This window comes from Dendrobates tinctorius, unplaced genomic scaffold (assembly GCF_039654945.1).
Source record: "Dendrobates tinctorius isolate UK_male_01 unplaced genomic scaffold, ASM3965494v1 ptg000095l, whole genome shotgun sequence".
NCBI lineage: Eukaryota > Metazoa > Chordata > Amphibia > Anura > Dendrobatidae > Dendrobates > Dendrobates tinctorius.
In genome coordinates, this window is record NW_027361763.1 from 20,917,599 (window position 1) to 20,943,731 (window position 26,133).

The window sequence follows — 26,133 nt, forward strand, 5'->3', positions numbered from 1 at the left end:
GGCAGCAGGAGACTTGCCATCTCCACAGCAGGGGAACAGCTGGCAGTGCTGAACCCCACTAACACTCTAACGAATGTGTTTGGCTCTGTGGAGACGACACTTCTGAACACCAACTGACGCTGTTGGAGCCCAGGATTAGGCGAGGAGCAGGCTGGGGCCTACTGGATTTTGGCAGGTGAAGGCAGCAGGAGACTTGCCATCTCCACAGCAGGGGAACAGCTGGCAGTGCTGAACCCCACTAACACTCTAACGAATGTGTTTGGCTCTGTGGAGACGACACTTCTGAACACCAACTGACGCTGTTGGAGCCCAGGATTAGGCGAGGAGCAGGCTGGGGCCTACTGGATTTTGGCAGGTGAAGGCAGCAGGAGACTTGCCATCTCCACAGCAGGGGAACAGCTGGCAGTGCTGAACCCCACTAACACTCTAACGAATGTGTTTGGCTCTGTGGAGACGACACTTCTGAACACCAACTGATGCTGTTGGAGCCCAGGATTAGGCGAGGAGCAGGCTGGGGCCTACTGGATTTTGGCAGGTGAAGGCAGCAGGAGACTTGCCATCTCCACAGCAGGGGAACAGCTGGCAGTGCTGAAACCCACTAACACTTGAACGAATGTGTTTGGCTCTGTGGAGACGACACTTCTGAACACCAACTGACGCTGTTGGAGCCCAGGATTAGGCGAGGAGCAGGCTGGGGCCTACTGGATTTTGGCAGGTGAAGGCAGCAGGAGACTTGCCATCTCCACAGCAGGGGAACAGCTGGCAGTGCTGAACCCCACTAACACTCTAACGAATGTGTTTGGCTCTGTGGAGACGACACTTCTGAACACCAACTGACGCTGTTGGAGCCCAGGATTAGGCGAGGAGCAGGCTGGGGCCTACTGTATTTTTTGCAGGTGAAGGCAGCAGGAGACTTGCCATCTCCACAGCAGGGGAACAGCTGGCAGTGCTGAAACCCACTAACACTTGAACGAATGTGTTTGGCTCTGTGGAGACGACACTTCTGAACACCAACTGACGCTGTTGGAGCCCAGGATTAGGCGAGGAGCAGGCTGGGGCCTACTGGATTTTGGCAGGTGAAGGCAGCAGGAGACTTGCCATCTCCACAGCAGGGGAACAGCTGGCAGTGCTGAAACCCACTAACACTTGAACGAATGTGTTTGGCTCTGTGGAGACGACACTTCTGAACACCAACTGACGCTGTTGGAGCCCAGGATTAGGCGAGGAGCAGGCTGGGGCCTACTGGATTTTGGCAGGTGAAGGCAGCAGGAGACTTGCCATCTCCACAGCAGGGGAACAGCTGGCAGTGCTGAAACCCACTAACACTCTAACGAATGTGTTTGGCTCTGTGGAGACGACACTTCTGAACACCAACTGACGCTGTTGGAGCCCAGGATTACGCATGCCGCATGCAGAGGCCAATGGGCAGCGGTTTTTATGGAGGTTGTGGACTACTACTGATTCTAACCATGCTCCACTTAGGCCTCTGGCTCCACTGTCTCTACTATTTACCCTGGCCTCCAACCCCGCCAGCTACATCTCTGAAGTGGCGTCAGCACAATCTACACTTGTTCCTGTGTTACTGGTGCTCAGTCCCGTCAGTTGATCCCCTGATGTTTGTCCAGCAAGTTCGCCAGCTCTGTCCTCATTCCCACTACTGGTTATGGGAATGTGGACAGAGCAGGAGACCTTGCCGGACACACATCAGGGGATAAACTGATGGGACTGAGCCACAGGAACACAGGAACAAGTGTAGATTGTGCTGACACCACTTCAGAGATGTAGATGGCGGGGTTGGAGGTCAGGGGAAATAGTAGAGACAGTGGAGCCAGAGACCTAAGTTGGGCACGGTTAAAAATCAGTAGTGATTTGAATGTTGATGGAGCTGGTGACTTTGCCGTCCACACAGCAGGGGATCAGCTGGCATTACTGAACCCCACTAACACAGGAGCTAGTGTGTTTCTCTGTGCAGACGACACATCTGAGCGACAACTGGCTGTGTTGAAGCAAAGGGATTATAGTTCAGGTGGTAGAAAAATGAACACACCAGCAGACCTGGATACAGTTGCCAACCACTAATTTAGTCTGTAAGAGGAATGGCAAAGTCTTTGGAGATCCAGGCCTTGTTCATTTTCAGAAAAGTCAGCCGGTCAACATTATCGGAAGATAGTCGCGTGCGACGGTCTGTTAGTACACCACCTGCGGCACTAAAGACACGTTCCGATAATACACTGGCAGCAGGGCAAGCCAGCACCTCCAATGCATACTGGCTAAGCTCTGGCCATGTATCCAGCTTAGAGACCCAAAACTTGAAGGGGGAAGAGCCATCTGGGAGTACAGCGACAGGGCAAGACATGTAGTCTGACACCATCTGACGGAAGCGTTGCCTCCTGCTGACTCGAGGCGTCGCTGATGGTGTAGACAATTGTGGTGGACACACAAAACTTTGCCACATTTGGGCCATAGTGGTCTTGCCTTGTGCTGCGGCGCTGCCTCTGCTCCCTCTTTGTGCAGAGTTTCCTCCACTGCCTCGATGCACAGAGCTGCTTTGTAAAGCACTAGCAACAATGCTGTCGGGTGGAATGGAAAACATTATGGACTGCACCAGTGACTCTTCGTACTCCCGCATTTTACGCTCCCGGTTCAACGTTGGTATGAGCCTTTGTACGCTGTCCCGGTAGCGAGGATCTAGGAGGGTGTACACCCAATAATCAGCCGAGACGAGAATGTGGGCGATGCGGCGGTCGTTTCTCAGGCACTGCAGCATAAAATCAACCATGTGCTGCAGACTCCCAACTGCCAAAGAACCGCTGTCCCCTGTTTGAGGCGTGACCTCGGCCTGCTCTGCATCACCCCACCCTCGCTGTACATACTGAGTAGAGGTTTGTGTACCTCCCTCCTCTGGAGAGATGTCTTCCTCCTCCATCGACTCCTCCTCATCCTCCTCACAAAGTGTCCCCAGCCTAGGCCTTTGTGAGGAAACACGTAGCGCAGACTGTCCAGAAGCAGATGGCATTTGGGACTCCTCATCCTCCACCTCTTCTGAAACCTCATCCCTTAGTGCTTGCAGTGTTTGTTGAAGCAGGCAGATAAGGGGGACAGTCATGCTGACTAGTGCATCATCTGCACTCGCCATCCGCGTGGATTCATCGAAGGCATGCAAAACGAGGCAGATGTCCTTCATAGAGGCCCACTCAATGGTGCTGAAGTGTGAACGGCGCACAGTGCGACTTGTTTGCGCCTGATGCAGCTGGTACTCCATGACTGCTGCCTGCTGCTCACACAACTGCTCCAACATATGTAACGTTGAATTCCACCGGGTGGGTAGGTCACATATGATGCGATGTTCCGGAAGGCCAAATCGTCGCTGCAGAGCAGCGAGGCGCGATCTTGCCGTGCTGGAACGTCGCAAGTGAGCGCACTCTATGCGGACCTTGTGCAACAGTGCAGCAAGATCCGGATAGTCCCTCAGAAAGCTCTGCACGACCAAGTTAAGAACATGTGCCAGACATGGGATGTGTGTGAGGTTGCCTAGGCCAAGAGCTGCCACCAGATTTCGGCCATTGTCACACACTACCAAGCCCGGCTGGAGATTCGCTGGCCCAAACCACACATCGCTCTCCAGCTTGATAGCATTCCAGAGCTCCTGCGCTGTGTGGCTTCGATTCCCCAAATAAATTAATTTGAGTACAGCCTGTTGACGTTTGGCCACGGCTGTGCTCATATCGGTCGTAACAGGCTCCTGCTCTGCTGTTTCTGAGGAACTTGAGTAGGAGGAGGAGTCTATGTGTACAGACTGGAGTCCTGCAATCCGTGGCGTTGGAAGAACACGTACAGCGCCACTCTCCAGATCCGTACCCGGCTCCACAACATTGACCCAGTGGGCAGTGAGGGAAAGGTATCGTCCCTGTCCATGGTTACTGGTCCACGCATCGGTGGTCAGGTGGACCTTGCTACTAACGGCGTTTAGTAGCGCATGTTTTATTTTGCCCTCAACATGTTTCTGCAGGGCAGGGACGGCTCGCCTGCTGAAATAAAAGCGGCTGGGCACGTTGTATTGGGGGACTGCCAATGCCATTAAGTCCCGGAAGGTGTCAGTGTCCACCAGCCTGAATGACAGCATTTCAACTGCCAGAAGTTTGGCAATGCCAGTATTCAGAGACTGTGCTCGGGGATGGTTTGCCGAGTAAGGGCGCCTTTTATTCCATGCCTGTGCTACCGATGGCTGTGATGGATGGGAACGTGCTGCTATGGGTGACAGGGTCTCCGGACAACAGTGGCAGAGGTTCTTCCTTGGCGATCCTGTGAGGAAGCCGAACCAGCAGTGTGTGAGCTGGAGGAAGAGGGCCCAACACGAACTGAAGAGGTGGTAGGTGGTGCTGTACGTTGGCCTACGTCTTCAGGGTGTCTCTGCAACTCCAACTCGTGCTTGGTGCGCACATGTTTCCACATATTTGTGGTATTGAGGTTGCTGACATTTCTCCCTCTTTTGACTCTCTGATGACACAGCTTGCATTTGACAAAGCAAATGTCATCTGCAACTGTGTCAAAAAAGGACCACGCACTGCAACTCTTGTGAGCGCCCGGTTTGCCTTTGGAAGGAGGAATGCTCCTAACGGGTGCCGAAGTGGAGGGTACAGGCAACCAAGTCTTCCCCCTCCCTCTGCCTCCTGTTTTGGCCGGTAGGGGAATTTCTTCCTCCGAGCTGCTCCCACCACCTTCCTGTTGCTCACGCCATGATGGGTCAAGGACCTCATCATCTTCCCTCCCCTCTTCAAACAGCTGCTTCTCCGGGGTTGTCTCGCCAGCACCGTACGCACCAGAAAGTGGCAACTGAGTCTCGTCATCATCTGATGCGTACTGAGGTGTGCTGACCATAGGCACTGGCCCACTCGCCTCTTCAGATTCAGAGGGACAAAGAAGTTGCGCATCACTGCATACTCCCTCTTCTTCACATTCAGGAATGCTGCTTGGCTGGCCCCCTCTTTCCAAGCCAACAGATTCCGAGAACAGAAGTAGAGACTGTGATGGCTCCTGTCCATGTCTCTCTGACTGCCTGGGCACTTTGGCAGGTGGTGAAGAGACAGATGGTTGCTCTTCGGTGCTCTGACCCTGAGAGGATGCGGAAGTAATTGAAGTCGATGCGTTAGCTGCCATCCATCCGACAACGGCTTCAATTTGTTCCTCCCGCAGCAGTGGGGTACGTTGAGGTCCTACAAAGCTGCGCATAAAGGACTGTTGCCTGCTAAAACTGGGGGATGCTGATCCACTGGTGCCCGCAGCAGGCCCAGAATCCCCACGTCCTCTACCTGTAGAATCCCCACGTCCTCTCCCTGCAGAATCCCCACGTCCTCTCCCTGCTGAAACTCCACGCCCACGCCCATGCGCCTTACTCCCTGCCTTCTTCATCTTGCAAGACTGCTTAAGATAGGCAAAAAAGTACAAAGGGGGGCCTTAGTGTGCTTATTCCTGAACAGCTGGTTACAGGTACAAGAAACACTAATTTTATGAAGTGTGTGTGTGTGGACTAGACTTTAATAGGAGCTGATGTGGCCTACACAAGTTCCAAATGTAGTGTTTGGTGAACTTTTTTTGTGGTTTCTTTGTTGGAAACAAACTCAAAGTATGTGAACAAAGAATTGAAACTGATAGTATCACCAACTTTTTGGAGCTATTACAATGCAGGCAGGTAACCTACAATGCAAAAGATGAGGCTCCAAAAAAATTGGGTAATACTAATCTGGCTGCGCCGGCAGGGCACAAGCCAGAAAAAAAGGCTCCTCTATCTACTCCTATATAGTGTTTGCAACCAACCAATGTTGATGGATACGGATGGATGCACACTAATAGGAGAAGAAAAAATGAGCTGCACTCAAAGACAAATATGTGTGAGGCAGTGACGCACGTTGAGCGTCCTACAACCAGACGTAGCTGCAGGACACTCTACTCTGCGTGAGCTGCACTCACACACAGTCAGAGGCCTCTCAGACAGCCGTCAACAGTGCAGCTAAGTGGGCACTGGCACTGACAGGCTGCAGAAAGGCTCCGCTGTGTACTCCTATATAGTGTTTGCAACCACCGTAGATGGAGATGGATGGATGCACACTAATAGAAGAAAAAATGAGCTGCACTCAAATAAAAATATGTGTGAGGCACTGACGCACGCTGAGCGTCCTACAGCCAGACGTAGCTGCAGGACACACTACTCATCGTGAGCTGCACTCACACACAGTCAGAGACCTCTCAGACAGCCGTGAACAGTGCAGCAAAGTGGACACTAGCACTGAAAGGCTGCAGAAAGGCTCCGCTGTCTACTACTAGTGTTTGCAACCAACGTATATGGATACGGATGGAAGCACACTAGATTGAAATTATGTAAAAAATGCAGCTCAAAAAATAAAAGATGTATGAGGCAGCAGTGATCACACTGGGTGGCCTACAACCTGACGTGGCTGCAGGACCCACTCCACAGCGTGAGCTGCACTCACACAGCCCTTGCAGACAGCTGTGAACACTGCTGCTAGGGCAAAGAAGGCTACAGTGGTGGTTTATGTAGCCTGGGTAAAGCACTAGATGTTTGGTGGAATCGCTATTTCTAACTGTCCCTCACAGTCTTCTACAGCAGCCTGTCCCTAACTGAATTCACAGCAGAGTGACCAGAAATGGCGGCTGCGGTGGCTTTTATAGTGCATCATGACATCATTTCGGCAGCCAATCACAGCCATGCCAATAGTTAACATGCCTACATGCCTAACAGGATGTGCCCACACTTCAGAGGATTCCCATTGGCTTAATCAAAGCAAGCAGGCTCATAGCATGATGGGAACTTCCGATTCCGATTCCGATTCCGGAATCCGATATGACAAAAGTATCGGAACTAAGTATCGGAATTCCGATACCGCTAATATCGGCCGATACCCGATACTTGCAGTATCGGAATGCTCAACACTAGCCCTGATATCTGGAGGGGGTGAAACGCGTAGGGTCGATCCTAGTGGGACTGGATTCAGATAAGTAACCTATTATGGTCTGAGCTGGACATGCGTTTTCTTTTATGCTAATTATAGACTTTCAGATTATGATACAGTATCCCCACATTCAATGGGGACTATGAGCCATTGATCATGTTTAGATATTTATTGACTGAGTGGCTTTATACTTTTTTATTTGTTTGTTTCATGTGCACTTAATTGCAAAAGCCCATTTTTTTGAGGGAATGCTCTAAGACAAGTAATCTTTCCAGGTAGTGGAACTCTTGGCCAATTAGTATTTTATATGGCCCAGTTTACGGGATAACTACTAGGCGAAGAATACCTCTGACTAAGGGTCAGTCCTTATGGGCATGTCTAATATTGATATATGCACTAAATAAGTGAGCCATTTTTTCCAAAAAAAGGTAGGAGAATTTATTAAAAATAAAATATCATGGGTTTTCGTTATGGTGGAGCATCTAATTATACCCATTTGATTAGTTAATTGATTCAGGTGTTCTCGCTGTTATTAGCAGCATCAGGTGTCGGATGATGGGAGCATCATCAGCTGACACCAGTAACTGGAGGTAAACTTTACACCTCCGATCACAGTTGCGCGCTAACGCTGTCTTTTGACAGTGTGGGAACTGCGGCTCACTGACCGGCAGGGATGATTTTACCACCGATCAGAAGTGGTGTTTGCCGCATTGTCATGCACATGTCAGAGTGACAAACACCCTGTGTTTGGGCAGCTGAGCCCGAATTTTAACACAGACTTCCTGGTGAAGTCTGTGTTTTGTGTCCGTGCCCAAAAAGTAGGTGTTCGGTACGGATGCGAAACTTATCTGTTCGGGTTCGCCCATCTCTGGAACTGAGCTAAAAATCTCTGCATGTGTTCTGGGACCACCATTTTTTAAGCTTTTGTGTGTACCCTGCACCCACCTGCCTGTAGGAATATTGTGCTTAAAGCCACTTTGTGTAATCTACACCCCCACATGTGGGAATACTGTCCCTTAAACTGCTGTGTGTACTCTGCACTCCTCGCCGGTGGGAGTACTGTTCCTTTAAGCTGCTGTGTGTTTTCTAGTAGTCTGAGAAATGAATATTTGGCATCAGATGTTTCATTGCCATTAGTAGGCCAAAGAAAAAAAATTTCCGGACCACTTTGTGTTTCTAGTAGTGTTGGCATTACTGGCATTAGCCATCTCGTTGACATTTCTAGGTCAATTAATAATTTTTCAGGACTGGTATAGGTGTTTTAGTAGTCTGGGAAATAAACAATTGGCATCAGCGGTTTGGTTGCCATTTCTAGGCCAAATACATAATTTTTCATAACCACACTGTGTTTCCTATAGTTTAGCAAATAAATATATTGCATCAGCCATCTCACTAATATTTGTAGTCCAAATAAATAATTTTTCTGAGCCAGTGTGTGTGTTCTAGTAGTCTGGGAAAAATATAATTGTCATCAACCAACTTATTGCCATTCATAGGACAGATAAATGCTTTTTCAAGACCACTGTGTGTTTTCTAGCAGTGTTGCAAATAAATAACTGGCATCAGCCATATCGTTGCCATATAGGCTGTCATTTTATGGACTGCTGTGTGCTGCTTAGTAAACTTGGAAAAAATTATTGCTATTAGCCATCTCGGTGCCATAAGTAGGCTAAAGAAATCGTTTTTTGACATCGACTACTGCATTGTCACATCTCTACAATCCTTCCTAGACTCTTCTACCCAATTAATCCATCTCTCCCCTCAGTACTCCTCTGCCTATCCACCTTGCACATCTCTTCATTGGCTCCCAATTTCCCAATGGATACAATTTAAAATACAATCACTGACCTACAAGGCCATCCATAATCTGTCTCCTCCATTTGCATGCTTATTTACCAATATCTTAACCCACATAAACTTTAGTCCTCATAAGACCTCCTTCTCTACTCCATGTTCCTCACTCAGTCACCTTCAAGTATTCTCCTGAGCAACCCCCATCCTGGAATTTCAGGCTCCAGCAAGTACAATTGTGTTTGAATTATACAACTCAAAAGGGGTTCAGTACAATCCTAGGTGATCTCAAAGTGTTATACACATATTTTTTAGGCAATTAGAGTCATAGCATTTTGAAGAATCACGGTGGATTTACTCTATTTTTCGTATTATAAGACGCACTTTTATGATCTCGAAAATTAGGGGGAAGATGGGGTTGCGTCTTATAAACTGAACACTGTTCTTACCGATGCTGTGGGCCCAGAGATGGGGGGATTTATGGTAGTGGTGAGGCGGTTCTGCGGTGTGCGGTGTTGGTACAGTGGTGAGCGGTGGTCCTGTGGCAGTGGTACGGTGGCAATCGGTGGTGGTACAGTGGCCCTGCAATGGCGGCATATGGCGGCCACCATTCTTCTTCCAGGGTTTGGCATCTGGCTTCTCAGTCAGCGTAGACACAGATGCAGGAAAGCCGAAATCTCCATCTGTGCCTGCCTCTACGTGATGTCTCCAGGAAAATGGCCGTGAATGTGGCGCTGGTGCAGAAGAAACTCTCAGCACAGCCTCGATGATGTCATTGGTGGTCAATGATGCTGCTCTGTGGTTCTCAGCCTGGACCGTCGCATCTTGGCACCATCTAGGTTAAAAACTATTTCTCCACTAGACATGGATTTTGGCGTGGGACAGAACATCGGACGGGTACGGTATATTGCTGTTTTTTTATTTTACTTTTATTACATGAGATTGAGGGCTTCCATGAAATTATGGGAGGCCATTCGTATGGTTTATCCCCTTCACTACCAAGGGTGGTTTGCACGTTAACTCCCGGGCCAATTTTTACAATTCTATAACTCTGGAACGCTTCCATGGATCCCAGTGATTCTGACATCGTTTTCTCGTGACATATTGTACTTCATGATAATGGTAACATTTCATTCATATAACTTGCGTTTATTTGTGAAAAAAATGGAAATTTGGTGAAAATTTTGAAAATGTTGCAATTTTCCAACTTTGAATTTTTATGCTCTTAAATCACAGAGATATGGCACTCAAAAAACTTAATAAATAACATTTCCCACATGTTTACTTTACATCAGCACAATTTGGGAACCAAAATTTCTTTTGTTAGGAAGTTATAAGGGTTAAAAGTTGACCAGCGATTTCTCATTTTTACAGCCCCATTTTATTTTTACGAACCACATCACATTTGAAGTCACTTTGAGGGGTCTATATGATAGAAAATACCCAAAAGTGACACCATTCTAAAAACTGCACCCCTCAAGGTGCTCAAAACCACATTCAAGAAGTTTATTAACCCTTCAGGTGCTTCACAGGAATTTTTTGAATGTTTAAAAAAAAATTAACATTTAACTTTTTTTCACAAAAAAAATTACTTCAGGTTCAATTTTTTTATTTTACCAAGGGTATCAGGAGAAATTGGACTAGAAAAGTTATTGTGCAATTTGTCCTGAGTACGCCGATACCTGATATGTGGGGGAACCACTGTTTGGGCGCATGGCAGAGCTCGGAAGGGAAGGAGCGTGTTTGACTTTTTCACTGCAAAATTGACTGGAATTCAGATTGGACGCCATGCCACGTTTGGAGAGCCCCTGATGTACCTAAACAGTGGAAACCCCCGACAAGTGACCCCATTTTGGAAACTAGACCCCCCAAGAAACTTATCTAGATATGTGGTGAGAACTTTGAACCCCCAAGGGCTTCACAGAAGTTTATAACGTACAGCCGTACAATTAAAAAAATCATATTTTTTCCACAACAATGATCTTTTCACCCCCAATTTATATTTTCCCAAGAGTAACAGGACCCCAAAAGTTATTGTGCAATTTGTCCTGAGTACGCTGATACCCCATATATGGGGGTAAACCACTATTTGGGCACATGGCAGAGCCATTTATCTTTTTGGGCTGATGTGTCAAAACAGTGGAAATCCCCCAATTCTAACTCCAACCCTAACTCTAACCCTAGCCCTAGCCCTAACCCTAGCCCTAACCTTAGCCCTAGCCCTAGCCCTAACCCTAGCTCTGACACTAGCCCTAGCCCTAACCCTAGCCCTAATGGGAAAATGGAAATAAATATTTTTTTATTATTTTATTCTTTTTCCCTAACTAAAGGGGTGATAAAGGGGGGATTGATTTACTATTTATGGCGGGTTTTTATTTTTGGCAGCTGTCATACCCTAAAAGACGCTTTTTATTGTAAAAATAGTTTTTGCATCACCACATATTGAGAGCTATAATTTTTCCGTATTTTGACCCACCGAGTCATGTGAGGTCTTATTTTTTGCGGGACGAGTTGACATTTTTATTGGTACCATTTTTGGGCACGTGACTTTTTTTATCGCTTTTTATTCCGATTTTTGGGATGCAGAATGAACAAAAACCAGCGTTTCATGAATTTCTTTTGGGGGGTGCGTTTACACCGTTTTGTGTGCAGTAAAATTGATAAAGCGGTTTTATTCTTTGGGTCAGTATGGTTATAGTGATACCTCATTTATGTCAATTTTTATGTTTTGGCACTTTTATGCAATGAAAACAATTTTATATAAAAAATAATTATTTTTGCATTGCTTTATTCTACGAGCTATAACTTTTATATTTTTTGTTGACAGCGCTGTGTGGTGGCTCAAGTTTTGCGGGAGAAGATGACGTTTTCAGTGGTTCCATGGATATTTATATGCATCTTTTTGATTGCGCGTTATTGCACGTTTTGTTCGGCGGTATGATAATAAATCATTATTTTTTGCTTCATTTTTTATTTTTATTTTTTAAGGGGTTCGCTAAAAGGGTTAACTAATGGGACAGTTTTATAGGGTGGGTCATTACGGACGCGGCGATACCGAATATGTGTACTTTTATTGTTTTTTTGTTTTTTATTTTCAAAAAATGAATTTATTAGGGATTTTTTTTTTTAAATTATTTTTACACTTTTTTTCAACTTTATTATGATGTCCCAGTGGGGACATCACTGTCATGTGACAGATTACTGATCTGTCACATCACAGATCGCTGTGACAGATCATCGATCTGTCACAGGCACTGCTGCAGGCTTTCTCATTCCTGCGCTCTGCAGTCAGTGAGGAAGCCAGCTCCCTGAAGGTCCCTGAAGTTCCCCGTCGCCATATTGGATCCGGGGACCTGCAGGGAAGGCGACCCCCGTAGCGGCGCTGCACATCGTGCTGCTGTGGGGGACACAAGGAAGCACGGAGGGAGCCCCCTCCCTGTCGATGCTTCCATTAGCCCCAGGTACACCGAGATCATGTTTGATCGCGGTGTGCCAGGGGTTAACATGTCGGGGGCGGTCCATGACCGCCCCTCACACATTGTGCCGGGTGTCAGCTGTGATAATCAGCTGACAGCTGGCCGCAATCAGCTGCGCTCCCCCCGTGGGCGCAGCTGATCGCATTAGACGTACTATTCCGTCCTTGGAACTTAGGTCCCAGGTCACATGGACGGAATATTACGTCCATTGTAGGAAAGGGGTTAATTGAGATTATTAAAGGAGTCTGTGTCATTTTTTCAATTGAAGGATTTTATTCTGGCTGTGGATTTATTTACAATACAACTATAGGATTAGTAAAGGATTGGTGTCTTATAGATGCCTCTCCATTACTAAGCTGTGGGCTTGATGTCACCTGCCACTACAAAGGTGACATCAACACCACAAATATGAACCCCACTTGCCACCACTGCAGGGCAAATGGGAAGAGCAGGGCAAAGAGCCAGAATTGGTGCATATGTTAGATGTGACTTTCTGGGCAGCTGCAGGCTGCTATTATTAGGCTGGGGGCCACAATATTCATGGCCCCATACCAGCCTGAGAATACCAGCCCCCAGCTGTGAGCTTTAGCAAGGCTGGTTGTCAAAAATGGGGGGACCCCATGCCTTTTTTAAAATTATTTATTAAAATAATAAAAATAAGGCATGGGGACCCCTCTATTCTTGATAACCAACCTTGTTTAAGCTGACAGCTGAGGGTTTCAGCCCCTTGCTGTAAGTTTTGCTTGGCAGGTTATAGAAAATACGGGGGAACCCATGCTGGGTTTTTAAATTCATTTACCGGTAGCTATATCGCAGGCAGCGGGTGAGGAATAACCCCACCATCCGCTCCTGCTCTCACTGTTATTAGCGGCAGCAGGTGTAGGTTGATGGGAGGAGTAGTTCAAAAAGCCCCCACCTGCTGTCATTGTTCTGACTTGAATATAACTCTCAGAACTCTCATCATTCTCCTCTGCTCACGTTGATCACCAGCTGAGCAGGGAAGAATGATGAGAGCCATCTTCAGCACCCAGCGCCGGGGAATAGTGCTTACTGTAGTACTTCTTGTATGTTCTCTGTGTGCTCGCATGAGAGACATTTTGCCGCCCATGCTGAGACTAAAAAACGGACATGTCTGCGAGTGAGGCACACGGACACATGGTCCGTTGAAACACACCGACGTGCACATTTGAATGGGTGTATGTATGTCAGTGTCTACAGTACATGTGAAAACTGTCACTGTATGTACCGGAGACATGGATGTGTGAAAGAGGTCTAAAGCTGAGGAGGGAGAGAAGAGCAGTGATGGATAATGATCGGCATTCACAAGTCCAAGATCCTTTTAGGAAAGGTGAGCAAACAACCCTAATCATCCCTTAGAATATACTGTATCAATGGGTATATTCTGAAGGATGATGGGAGTTCTAGCCATATTTAGTGCAAATATACACTGTAATGTAGTATCTAAAGTGTTTATTGCAAATGTGAATACCACCTCCCTCATCTTTCAGAATCCATCAATGTGTCGCTGAGGATGAGGGGGGTGGTAGTCACAATGTACGGTACTGCAGGCACTGTACTGGAATTCACAGATTCCCCATAAGAGAGCGTCATCCACAGATAATATTTTTGCATTTTATTAAAGGTTTTTGCACACTATTTGGCTCAAAATATTTTTTTCTTATTTTTTTTTTTTTTTTTTTTTGGTAGAGTTGGAAGGGACCTCCTGGGCCATCTGGTCCAACCCCCTGCTCAAAGCAGGATTCGCTAAATCATCCCAGTCAGATGTCTGTCCAGCCTCTGTTTGAAGACTTCCATTGAAGGAGAACTCACCACTTCTCGTGGCAGCTTGTTCCACTCATTGATTACTCTAACTGTCAAAAAGTTTTTTCTAATATCTAATCTGTGTCTCCTCCCATTCAGTTTCATCCCATTGCTTCTAGTCTTTCCTTGTGCAAATGAGAATAAAGTTGATCCTTCTACAATGTGACAGCCCTTTAGATATTTGTAGACAGCTATTAAGTCTCCTCTCAGTCTTCTCTTTTGCAAACTAAACATTCCCAAATCCTGCAACCTTTCCTCATAAGACAGGGTTTGCAGACCGGTCACCATTCTGGTCGCTCTTTTCTGAACTTGCTCCAGTTTGTTGATGTCTTTTTTAAAATGTGGTGCCCAAAACTGGACACAATATTCCAGATGAGGTCTGACCAAAGAGGAGTAGAGGGAAATAATGACTTCACGTGATCTAGACTGTATGCTTCTGTTAATACATCCTAGAATTGCATTTGCCTTTTTTGCTGCTGCATCACACTGTTGACTCATATTCAGTCTGTGATCTATTAGTATACCCAAGTCTTTTTCACATGTGCTGTCACTTAGCCCTATTCCTCCCATTCTATATATGCTTTTTTCATTTTTATTGCTCAGATGTAGTACTTTGCATTTCTCCCTGTTAAAAACCATTCTGTTAGTTGCTGCCCACTTCTCCAGTTTATTTATATCTTTTTGAATCCTCTCTCTCTCTTCTCTAGTATTAGCTATCCCTCCTAGCTTTGTGTCATCAGCAAATTTAATCAGTTTACCCTCAATTCCTTCATCTAAATCGTTGATAAAGATGTTGAACAATACAGGGCCCAGGACAGAGCCCTGTGGTACCCCACTTGAGACATTCTTCCAACTGGATGTACAGCCATTTACGACCACTCTTTGGGTCCGATCACTAAGCCAGTTATGAATCCACCTAACAGTTGCCTTGTCCATCCCATACTTAGTCATTTTTTCAATAAGGATTGTATGAGAGACTTTGTCAAATGCTTTGCTGAAGTCAAGATATACTATATCTACAGCATTTCCTTGATCCACCCAATCAGTGATACCGTCATAGAAGGAAATTAAGTTAGTCTGACATGACTTATTAGCTACAAACCCATGCTGACTCTGTTTAATCACTTCATTCTTATCCAGGCATTGACATACATGTTGTTTAATAATTTGTTCAAAGATCTTTCCTGGTATAGAAGTCAGACTCACCGGCCTATAGTTGCCTGGGTCCACCTTCTTCCCCTTTTTGAAGATAGGAACAACATTTGCTCTTCTCCAGTCTTCTGGCACTTCTCCTGTTCTCCAAGAATTTTCAAAGATTATGGAGAGGGGTTCAAAAATTTATTCTGCTATCTCCTTCAGTACTCTGGGGTGTAATTCATCTGGACCTGGAGACTTGAATTCATTTAGGTTAGCTAAGTGTTTCCTCACTATCTTTCTGTTTATAGATATCCTGGATTCTTCTACTCCCTTAATAGGACAGTGAATAACAGTTGATGTTACATTTCCTTTCTGAGAGAAAACAGATGCAAAATAGGAATTTAAAAGTTCGGCCTTCTCAACATCCTGTCTTACCATTTCATCATTTTCATCCTGTAAAAATCCTATAGCATCTTTGACTTTTCTTTTACTTTTGACATATCCCCAAAATCCTTTATTATTGCTTTTGACATCTCTTGCAAGCCTCAATTCATTTTCAGCTTTAGCTAATCTGATTTGTGCCCTGCAGGTTCTGCAGACAGCATTATATTCTTCTTTAGATATGCCTCCCTCTTTCCATTTTATAAACATTTTTTTCTTCCTTTTTAGCATGTGCTTAAGTTCTGTGTTCATCCATCCTGGTTTCCTTAAATGCTTCCTATTCTTCCCTCTTTTCGGAATTGTTAACAACTGTGCTTTGAGAATTTCATTTTTCAAGATTTCCCATCCTTCCTGGACATTTTTGTCTTTAAGGATATCCAGCCATTGGATCCCTCCAATTCTCTTTCTGAATCCCTTAAAATCTGCCTTTCTGAAATCTAACCTTGACGTCTGAGTCTTCACAGGTCTTCCGCCTCTAGTTATCCAAAATTCTAAAATAGCATGGTCGCTACCTCCTAGGGTCCCAGCCACTTTTACCTCCTCAACCATTTCCTCCCTGTTTATAAGGATTAGATCCAAGGTAGCAGTTCCCCTTGTTTTCTCCCTTACCTTTTGGAAGATAAAGTTGTCAGCAAGAGGGGATAAGAATTTCCTTGACCTGTTAGTTTTGCCTGAGAGAGATTCCCAACAAATGTCTGGATAGTTGAAATCTCCCATGACAACTATGTCATATTTTTTGGAGAACTTGGCCATTTGATGCATAAAGAGTTCATCCATATCTTCAGCTTGCACAGGCGGCCTGTAGTAAATGCCTACAATGGTGTCCTTTCCATTGTTCTGTCCTTGTATTCTTACCCAAACAGTTTCCACAGAACTCCCAGTCTCTGAAGCTTCAATCTCTGTGCAGATATACGCATTTCTAACATACAATGCGACACCCCCTCCTCGTTTATCAAGTCTGTTTCTTGCAAATAAGTTGTATCCTTCTAGTCTTGTATTCCAATCATGTGTATTGTCCCACCAAGTTTCAGTGATTCCAATGACATCATATTTCTTTTCCTGTGTTAGTAGTTCCAATTCTCCTTGTTTGTTGCCCATGCTTTGTGCATTAGTATAGAAACATTTTAGTTTGTGATTGGTTTCTCTTTCTCCAATATTTGTATTAATTAGATTCTTTCGTCTTTGTTCTTCCTTTCCACTTCTAATAGCAGAGTTCTCAATAGCATTTGTCAGGTGTATGGCTTTTTCTGGCCTTTTGCTTCCCTTCCCATGTTGTTCTAGTTTAAAGCTCTCCTAACAAGTGTAGCAAGGCGACTTCCAAATACATGCTTTCCAGTCTTCGTAAGGTGCACCCATCTCTAGCAAGTAGTCCATCGTATAAGTAGTTCATTCCGTGATCCAGAAATCCAAATCGTTGCTGACGGCACCATCGACGTAGCCAGTTGTTCACCTGCAGAATCTTATTCCACCTCCTTGCTCCATGGCCATCCACTGGGAGGATGGAAGAGAAGACCACCTGCGCTCCCAGTTCCTTCACTTTCTTGCCCAAGTCTTCAAAGTCTCTGCAGATGGTTTCCAGGTCGTTTCTTGCGGTGTCATTTGTCCCCACATGTAGTAGCAGGAATGGGTAGTCATCTGTAGGTCTGAAGAGTCCTGATATCCTGTCAGACACATCCTTAATCTTCGCACCTGGAAGACAGCACATTTCTCTTGAAGTTATATCCGGTCTGCAGATAGCGGCCTCTGTTCCTCTCAACAGGGAACCCCCCATGACCACCACTCTCCGTTTCTTCTTCACAACATTTTTCTTTCTCCATCCAGGAGGACTCTGAAGGCGTATAAGGTTGCTGTTTGTTGGCAAAGTCTTATCCTGATGTATTTCTTCATCGTTTTCCTGCGTGAGAGCCTGGTACTGGTTTCTGAGCAGTATGGGTGCTGACTGCCTACTGATCCTCCTGCTTCTCTGGGTCACATGTCTCCATTCCTCTGTTTCTTCAGGTGCACTTCGAATTTCTTCTCTTTCTGTAACATGAAGAGATAATTCTGCTCTGTCCAAGAACTCTTCACCTTCCTTAATGATCTTCAACGTAGCTAACCTCTCTTCGAGATTTTGCAACTTTTCCTCCAACAGGGACACAAGCTTGCATTTGTGGCATGTGAAGTTTGGCTTCTCAACAGGTAAATCTGTGAACATGTAGCAAGAAATGCAGCTCACCAGATGGCTCCTGGCCTCTTCCATCTTGAGATTTCTTAAAAACAATGAAAGATGTGCCAAAATTCCGATTTCCTCTTTTCAGCTGCAACGGCCAAAACCCAGTGATCGTTGAGCTCGCGGAGACTCTTCACTTATCCCAGAAGGCACTGGGAATATGCAAATGATCTCCTCAAGACTCTTCCCCTGGTTTTCCGATTTCCTCTTTTCAGCTGCAACGGCCAAAACCCAGTGATCGTTGAGCTCGCGGAGACTCTTCACTTATCCCAGAAGGCACTGGGAATATGCAAATGATCTCCTCAAGACTCTTCCCCTGGTTTTCCGATTTCCTCTTTTCAGCTGCAACGGCCAAAACCCAGTGATCGTTGAGCTCGCGGAGACTCTTCACTTATCCCAGAAGGCACTGGGAATATGCAAACGATCTCCTCAAGACTCTTCCCCTGGTTTTCCGATTTCCTCTTTTCAGCTGCAACGGCCAAAACCCAGTGATCGTTGAGCTCGCGGAGACTCTTCACTTATCCCAGAAGGCACTGGGAATATGCAAACGATCTCCTCAAGACTCTTCCCCTGGTTTTCCGATTTCCTCTTTTCAGCTGCAACGGCCAAAACCCAGGGATCGTTGAGCTCGCGGAGACTCTTCACTTATCCCAGAAGGCACTGGGAATATGCAAACGATCTCCTCAAGACTCTTCCCCTGGTTTTCCGATTTCCTCTTTTCAGCTGCAACGGCCAAAACCCAGGGATCGTTGAGCTCGCGGAGACTCTTCACTTATCCCAGAAGGCACTGGGAATATGCAAATGATCTCCTCAAGACTCTTCCCCTGGTTTTCCGATTTCCTCTTTTCAGCTGCAACGGCCAAAACCCAGGGATCGTTGAGCTCGCGGAGACTCTTCACTTATCCCAGAAGGCACTGGGAATATGCAAATGATCTCCTCAAGACTCTTCCCCTGGTTTTCCGATTTCCTCTTTTCAGCTGCAACGGCCAAAACCCAGGGATCGTTGAGCTCGCGGAGACTCTTCACTTCTCCCAGAAGGCACTGGGAATATGCAAATGATCTCCTCAAGACTCTTCCCCTGGTTTTCCGATTTCCTCTTTTCAGCTGCAACGGCCAAAACCCAGTGATCGTTGAGCTCGCGGAGACTCTTCACTTCTCCCAGAAGGCACTGGGAATATGCAAATGATCTCCTCAAGACTCTTCCCCTGGTTTTCCGATTTCCTCTTTTCAGCTGCAACGGCCAAAACCCAGTGATCGTTGAGCTCGCGGAGACTCTTCACTTCTCCCAGAAGGCACTGGGAATATGCAAATGATCTCCTCAAGACTCTTCCCCTGGTTTTCCGATTTCCTCTTTTCAGCTGCAACGGCCAAAACCCAGTGATCGTTGAGCTCGCGGAGACTCTTCACTTCTCCCAGAAGGCACTGGGAATATGCAAATGATCTCCTCAAGACTCTTCCCCTGGTTTTCCGATTTCCTCTTTTCAGCTGCAACGGCCAAAACCCAGTGATCGTTGAGCTCGCGGAGACTCTTCACTTATCCCAGAAGGCACTGGGAATATGCAAATGATCTCCTCAAGACTCTTCCCCTGGTTTTCCGATTTCCTCTTTTCAGCTGCAACGGCCAAAACCCAGTGATCGTTGAGCTCGCGGAGACTCTTCACTTATCCCAGAAGGCACTGGGAATATGCAAATGATCTCCTCAAGACTCTTCCCCTGGTTTTCCGATTTCCTCTTTTCAGCTGCAACGGCCAAAACCCAGTGATCGTTGAGCTCGCGGAGACTCTTCACTTATCCCAGAAGGCACTGGGAATATGCAAATGATCTCCTCAAGACTCTTCCCCTGGTTTTCCGATTTCCTCTTTTCAGCTGCAACGGCCAAAACCCAGTGATCGTTGAGCTCGCGGAGACTCTTCACTTATCCCAGAAGGCACTGGGAATATGCAAATGATCTCCTCAAGACTCTTCCCCTGGTTTTCCGCTTTCCTCTTTTCAGCTGCAACGGCCAAAACCCAGTGATCGTTGAGCTCGCGGAGACTCTTCACTTATCCCAGAAGGCACTGGGAATATGCAAATGATCTCCTCAAGACTCTTCCCCTGGTTTTCCGATTTCCTCTTTTCAGCTGCAACGGCCAAAACCCAGTGATCGTTGAGCTCGCGGAGACTCTTCACTTATCCCAGAAGGCACTGGGAATATGCAAATGATCTCCTCAAGACTCTTCCCCTGGTTTTCCGCTTTCCTCTTTTCAGCTGCAACGGCCAAAACCCAGGGATCGTTGAGCTCGCGGAGACTCTTCACATATCCCAGAAGGCACTGGGAATATGCAAATGATCTCCTCAAGACTCTTCCCCTGGTTTTCCGATTTCCTCTTTTCAGCTGCAACGGCCAAAACCCAGTGATCGTTGAGCTCGCGGAGACTCTTCACTTATCCCAGAAGGCACTGGGAATATGCAAATGATCTCCTCAAGACTCTTCCCCTGGTTTTCCGATTTCCTCTTTTCAGCTGCAACGGCCAAAACCCAGTGATCGTTGAGCTCGCGGAGACTCTTCACTTATCCCAGAAGGCACTGGGAATATGCAAATGATCTCCTCAAGACTCTTCCCCTGGTTTTCCGATTTCCTCTTTTCAGCTGCAACGGCCAAAACACAGTGATCGTTGAGCTCGCGGAGACTCTTCACTTATCCCAGAAGGCACTGGGAATATGCAAATGATCTCCTCAAGACTCTTCCCCTGATTTTCATCTCTATAATCAGGTGCATCTTCCAAAGCGAAAAATATGTAAATCACCAACATTTTTAATGAAAGATTTGACAAAGCTGGCAAATTTGAATTTCAAAAGATCTGTTCATGTGGGACTCCTAATATTTAAACCCTTGATCATATGGTTTATGCTAGCTGCTCTAGGTAAGATGTTTGATAAAGGGTAAAACCTCCCTCTGTCAACTCATGGCCCCTCTAAAAAAATATGATTCAAAGTTCAAATTATTAACTATGGCAGCCAAGGATCAAAGCAAGTTTCTTTATCTGCCATAAGTATGTAATTTAAAGCTTGACTGTCAGTGAAGTACTCCAGGATATGATATGACTGTTACTTTATGAGCGCTCATAAAGTTTCATAAGGAATGCCACTATCCCATGAAAGTAATAATTACTACTACTAATAATAATAATGGCAGTACTAAAATGGTATACCTGTATAAAAAAAAACAAATTTTGTGCTACAGTTGTGCTCAATAGTTTACATGTCCCGGCATAATTTTTGCTTTCTTGGCCTTTTTTCAGAGAATATAAATGGTAAAACCAAAACTTTTTCTCCACTCATGGTTAGTGGTTTGGTGAAGCCTTTTATTGTCAGACAACTGTGTTTTCTCTTTTTAAATCATAGTGACAACCCAAAACATCCAAATGATCCTGATCAAAAGTTTACATGCCCCATTTCTTAATACCGTGTATTGCCCACTCTAACATCCATGACAATTTGAAAAAGTTTGTGGCAGTTGTGAATGAAGTTTTTTACTTTCTCAGATGGTAAAGCTGCCCTCTCTTCTTGGCAAAAATCCTCCATTTCCTGTAAATTCCTGGGCTGTCTAGCATGAACTGAGCGTTTGAGATCTCACCAGAGTGGCTCAGTGATATTGAGGTCAGGAGACTGAGATGGCCACTCCAGAACCTTCACTTTGTTCTGTTGTAGCCAATGACAGGTCAACTTGGCCATGTGTTTTTGATCGTTGCCATGTTAAACCGTGAAAGTACGTCCCATGCGCAGCTTCGGGGCTGATGATTGCAAATTTGCCTCCAGTATTTGATGATAACGTGCTTCTTTCATCTTTCCTTCAATTTTGACCAAGTTTTCTGTGCCTTTGAAGCTCACACATCCCTAAAACATCAGCGATCCACCTTCGTGCTTTACAGTAGGAATTGTGTTCCTTTCATCATAGGCCTTGTTGACCTCTCTCCAATTGCAACATTTATGGTTGTGGTAAAAAAGTTCAATTTTGGTCTCATCACTCCAAATTACCTTGTTCCAGAAGTTTTGAGGCTTGTCTCTGTGCTGTTTTGCGTATTATAGGTGAGATACTTTGTGGCATTTGCACAGTAATGGCTTTCTTCTGGCAACTCGACCATGCAGCCCATATTTCTTCAAGTAACTTCTTATTGTGCATCTTGAAACAGCCACACCACTAGTTTTCAGAGTCCAGCATTTCAGCTGATTTTATTTGTGGTTTTTTCTTTGCATCCTGAACAATTTTCATGGCAGTTGTGGACTAAATTTTAGTTGGTCTACCTGACCGTGGTTTTCTCTCTACAGAGCCACTGATTTTCCATTTGTTAATCACAGTTTGAACGCTGCTGACTGGCATTATCACTTCCTTGGATATCTTTTTGTATCCCTTTCCTTTTTATACAGTTCAACTACCTTTTCCCATAGATCCATTGACAATTCTTTTGCTTTCCCCAAGACTCACAATGCAGAAAGATCAGTGGCTGGATGAAAGATGCAAGAGTCTGTCTGGATCCCATAAACTCACTCAGCTTTTATGCACACACACTGATTACAAGTAAACAGGTCACAGGTGAGGATGTTACCTTTAGTAGCCATTCAAACCTATCTGTGTTAACTTCTGTGCATGTAATCAGGCCAAAATCACACAGTAGTTTGACAAAAAATGGCTTCACCCAACCACTAACCATGAGTGGGAAAATGATTTTGGTGTTATAATTCATATTCTCTGAAAAAAAGCCAAGAATGCAAAAATTGTGCCTGGGCATGTAAATTTTTGAGCACAACTGTATCTCAATTGCAGTGAATCACATATAATTCTCTCTCTATCTCTCTCTCTCTCGCTCTCTTTATATATATATATATATATATATATATATATATATAGTGGGTACTGAAAGTATTCATGCCCCTTTAAATTTTTCACTCTGTTTCATTGCAGTCATTTGGTAAATTCACAAACGTTCACTTTTTTCTCATCAATGTACACTCTGCACCCCATCTTGACTGAAGAAAAACAGAAATTAAGTATTTTTTGCAAATTTAATAAAAAATAAAAACTGAAATATCACATGGTCATAAGTATTCAGACCCTTTGCTCAGTATTGAGTAGAAGCGCCCATTTGAGCTAGCACAGCCATGAGTCTTCTTGGGAATGATGCAACAAGTTTTCCACACTTCGATTTGGGGATCTTCTGCCATTTTTCCTTGCAGATCCTCTCCAGTTCCATCAGGTTGGATGGTGAACGTTGGTGGACAGCCATTTTCAAGTCTCTCCAGAGATGCTCAGTTGGGTTTAGGTCAGGGCTCTCCTTTGTTATTTTAACTGCATGCTTAGGGTCATTGTCTTATTGGAAGGTGAACCTTCTGCTAAGTCTGAGATCCAGAGTACTCTGGAAGAGATTTTCATCCAGGATATCTGTACTTGGCCGCATTCATGTTTGCTTCAATTGCAAACATTCGTCCTGTCCCTGAAGCAGAAAAACAACCCCATAGCATGATGCTGCAACAACATTTCACTGTTTCGATTGTATTGGGCAGGTGATGAGCAGTGCCTGGTTTTCTCCAAACATACCGCTTGGAATTATCACCAAAAAGGTCTATCTTCATCTCATAAGACCAGAGAATCTTATTTCTCATAGTCTGAGAGTCCTTCATTTGTTTTTTAGCAACCTCTGTGCAGGCTTTCATATGTCTGGCACTGAGGAGAGGCTTCCGTCGGGCCACTCTGCCATAAAGTCCGGACTGGTAGAGGGCTGCAGTGATAGTTGAATTTGTGTTACTTTCTACCATCTCCCTACTGCATTTCTGGAGCTCAGCCACAGTGATCTTGGGGTTCTTCTTTACCGCTCACACCAAGGCTCTTCTCCCATGATTGCTCAGTTTGGCTGGACAGCCAGGTCTAGGAAGACTTCTGGTGGTCCCAAACTTCTTCCATTTAAGGACTATGGAGGCCACTGTGCTCTTAGGGGCCATGAGTACTGCAAAATTTTTGTTGTAACCTTGGCCAGATCTGTGCCTTGCCATAATTCTGTCTTTGAGCTCCTTAGCCAGTTCCTTTGACCTCATGATCGTCATTTGGTCTGACATGCACTGTGAGCTGTGAGGTCTTATATAGACAGGTGTGAGCCTTTATAAATCAAGTCCTATCAGTTTTATTAAACACAGCTGGACTCCAATGAAGGAGTAGAACCATCTCATGGAGGATCACAAGGAAATGGACAGCATGGGAATTAAATATGAGTGTCTGAGCAAAGGATCTGAATACTTATGACCATGTGATATTTCAGTTTTTATTTTTTATTAAATTTGCAAAAATTACTACATTTCTGTTTTTTTCAGTCAAGATGGGGTGCAGCGTGTACATTAATGAGAAAAAAATAAACATTTGTGAATTTACCAAATGACTGCAATGAAACAGAGCGACAAATTTAAAGGGGTATGAATACTTTCCGTACCCACTATATATATATGTTAGACATCGATTTTCCCCCACTGCACAGGGGGAATCTCAAGCCATGTCCTCTGTGGTCTCCCATTCTTCTGCAGCCGCAGAGATTGCTGCTCAGCAGAGACGACGGTCCCAGCGTCTTGCCCTGGCTAATGCTAGGTGCCTGGTTGCTTCTTCTGGCTCTGCTTTAACACCATGCTTGAGTCAGCAGCAAGCAGACACTCCTGAGACTAAGTCCTGGCTTCTGCCTACTGAGCATGCCCGTGGGACGACCTCTCATTGGAGGTCGGAGGTCACATGCACAGGTCCTGTTCCTGCTCCGATTGGACCACTGGAAAGGTCCCAGAAGGACGCCGCTAGTATAGGCTCTTATGGCAATTTGTGTGTGTGTATTGATGGATGCTTGTGACAGGTGACTAACTCCCTCTGGTTGTGCTTGTTTGTAGGGTTAGGGTTCAGAGTCAGGGCTGAGTAGTGGCACTGCCTAGCGCTGCTGTGCTCCCAGCTCCTCACACATGTTAGCGCCGAATGTGCCTTCCAGCACAAGGCACCACTGTACCACAAATATTGCAGCACCCACCAGTACAGCGCCCTGCGCAGTTGGTGCGCTTTCCAGCCTGCAAGCTTTGGCTGGTTATTGGCATCCGCCATTGCGGCACTGTATGCACTTGGAGAGGATTATTCCTAGTCACGTTGGCCTGGCATTGCAGTTGCAGTGCCGCGTGCTAGTGGGTCTAGAGGGACTCTAGCCCTGTGTCCTTAGTGTAGAGTTCTGTGTCTCTACACTAGCGTTCCCTTTGCCGGGCTCTGTGAGCATTAACAGGCTCCGGCGTTTATGTTCTGCGGTTCTGTGCTGTAACAGAATCCACCGCTGTACACACCAGGTGACGTTAACCCGTCTGTGTTCAGCTATCATATTTCCATACTGCGTCCGCTAATACCGATCAGTAGGTAAGATCTCTGCACGGTGGACCCTGGGCTGCGAATGTACCTTGATACCTTCTCATTATTACTTGGTGCATTCCGCTAGCCCTAACACATATACTGTATATATATACTCTACCACAACTAGCCTAAAAGAAACAGTGTATTTCCTGCAGAAAGCAAGCCTTGATGCAGCTTGATTGATGACAGCTTAGGAAAAAATTATGACTCTTTAAATGCATTAAATTAATTAATTAAGTCAAAAGAGTTTTTCAGATCCATCTCAAATTGATCTGACTTTTACTCTAAGGGCAGAGACACACTGGCGAATTTTTCTTCCGAGAATCGGATCGTAAAACTTGCCCTGGCCGGCACCTCTCTTGACCTGAGCATGACAGCGTGATGGATTACTATGCAGCTGTTAAGTTCAGGTCAGGAGAGGTGCCGGCCAGGGCAAGTTTTACGATCCGATTCTCGGACGAAAAATTCGCCAGTGTGTCTCTGCCCTTAGGCCTTGTTATCACATTCACTATTTGGTCAGTATTTTAGATCAGTATTTGCAAGCCAAAATCAGTAGAGGAAAAATCAAAGAAAAAGTATAATAGAGAAATTTTTCACCCACTACTGATTTTGGCTTACAAATACTAATGTAAAATACTGACCAAATACTGAACGTGTGAACGAGGCCTTAGATGACTAAAAGTTGGATTAACTCAAAATGTATCAGAGAAACTCTTCTGTGCCTTCTGTATGTTAATGGTTTACATTAAATATTATTTGATTTCAAGCCACCATTTTCAAGACTTCAAATTATATTTGGTCTTTATAAAATACATCCGGAATCTCAACAACTGTGTCCATGCAGCCTCACGTATCACCTGCAGGATTGATCAACACATACAGATCAAGCAGCAG

The 26,133-nt window shown here is 45.3% G+C and overlaps 1 protein-coding gene across 1 annotated transcript in view; it reads right to left on the minus strand.

Annotated features, from left to right (window-relative positions):
* The window catches only part of LOC141098814 (vomeronasal type-2 receptor 26-like), a 63,385-nt gene that overhangs the window by 27,903 nt on the left and 9,349 nt on the right, over positions 1-26,133 (minus strand). The gene's annotated exons all lie outside the window — the stretch shown is intronic.